Source organism: Fukomys damarensis, unplaced genomic scaffold, assembly GCF_012274545.1.
Source record: "Fukomys damarensis isolate Sample0158 unplaced genomic scaffold, DMR_v1.0_HiC HiC_scaffold_35, whole genome shotgun sequence".
Taxonomy (NCBI): Eukaryota; Metazoa; Chordata; class Mammalia; order Rodentia; family Bathyergidae; genus Fukomys; species Fukomys damarensis.
Genome location: NW_022900947.1, coordinates 25,009,196 through 25,011,029, shown reverse-complemented (window position 1 = coordinate 25,011,029; position 1,834 = coordinate 25,009,196). Strand labels below are relative to the sequence as shown.

At 33.8% G+C, this 1,834-nt stretch overlaps 1 pseudogene; it reads right to left on the bottom strand.

Moving 5' to 3' along the window:
- Nucleotides 1-1,110: 1,110 nt before the first annotated feature.
- Nucleotides 1,111-1,450, bottom strand: LOC104869838 (annotated as a pseudogene).
- Nucleotides 1,451-1,834: the final 384 nt, after the last annotated feature.

The following is a 1,834-nucleotide window of genomic DNA, read 5'->3' as shown; positions in this document are numbered from 1 at the left end:
TGTATTAAGCAAACTTATCTTCCAAAGATAAATTATATTCTCAACCAAATATTGTGCGTATTAAAAGTGTAATAAGTTCTTCAATTAGAGAGAAATAAACAGAATCCTGCAGATCAAAAACAGCATTAGAAATGAATTAAGGTTCAACTGTGACTTTTTTTAATCATAGAAAGTTATTTAAAAATTAAAGGATATCATGCATGTTTTAAAATATGTAAAAGTAAAACATTTTCATAGGACAGAAGAAAGGAATTTGAGTATACTCTGGTGAAATTCTTTCTGTATGAGGTGAGATATTATTTGAACAACATGTATTATTACAACAACATGTATTGTAAACCTTAGTGTAGAACTTTTTAAAATGTATAAATATTATATATGTATGAAGTGAATAAAAAAATGAGTCAATGAGGGAATGCAGTCACTTTTACCTTGCAATTAAATGTTATAAATAGAGCTCATAACCTTAAATAATTGAAAAACTGCTATCCCACATACAATGGAATGTAAGTTGTGCTGCTCTTCAGTAAAAGAAATATCCATTGATTATAAGAGCTTTTGATTTTAAGCACTGAAATTAATTCTTTTCAAAAAGACCTTAAATTTCAGATATCCACTAAAAATAAGAAATTACTCGGGAGCAATCTTTCATTCACTGTATTTCCTTCAAATACAGGAATCTTGGACTGGGGATTTCGCTCAGCAGCACAGCACCTGCCTGGCAAGTGCAAGGTCCTGAGTTCAATCCCTGGTATCAAAAAAATAAATAAAAAATAATTATTTTTCTGTTAATAGAGTTTGTTTCCTTTTCTAATTTTTTTGTATAGTTTGATGTATGATTTTTATGTTGAGTATGATATTGCTAATAAATGTTATGACTATGTATACATTTATTATGTTAATTTTAATCTGAGTCTGAGTCTTGTTTTGTTTTTTAAAGTATAACATCTATATCATTAGTTTGCTCCCTCTACCCAGAGATGGCTTTTCTTCAGTCCATTAAAACCTAGGTCCATCATGAAAAGATTACAAGATCCCAATAATGAATGTAACTGTACTGTATACCTAAACTGTACCAATAAACTCAATTAAAAAAAAAAAAAAAGGTCCTTACATGGGCTTTGGTGCCGGTTGTAGGGCAGCACAGCCGGTCTAAATCAGGGTGGAGGTGTTCGGTCCTTCTGGGATTCACAAGATCATTCCTGACCACCTTGCTGTGAATGGCACAACTCAAACAGTAATACAGCTTGGCATAGAGCTTGGGAAGCACATAAGAGTTGAAGACACTCACTTACGAAATGTTCCTGAGGGAGGAGAACTCTACTATGTTTGGAATGACGAACTTCTTAATGGCGTTATCCTTGGGCATGCACCGGGCGAGGTTCTGGTTGGCGCAGGGAACAGGATGCACATGGCGGCGGCCCTCTTTGACAGGACCTTGTCCCTTTCTTTTTTGTTGTTGTTATCTTGGAAGGGAGGACCCAAAAGAGCTAACTGAGACTTGCGGGATCAAATATATAAGAATAGAAGAAATTTTTAAGACATTAAAAGTCTTTAAAATCAATAATTATTTTAAGAATATGCATTTTAAGAAACTGTTGAGAACATTTAAAATCATTCAACAGAGATGTTTTATTTGCAAACAGGAAAACTGAAGCTATCCAGACTGTGTCACAAGGATCGCCGGAATCCAGGACTTTGGATCCTCACATCTGCTTATTGTTTTTCCCAGGTCATCTTCCCTTCTCTTTTAAGGTATAAAATGTTATAAATGTGGTTCACCCACATGCTAATAAAACACTGGATTCCAAATGGTTAAGTTCCTGGATAAATG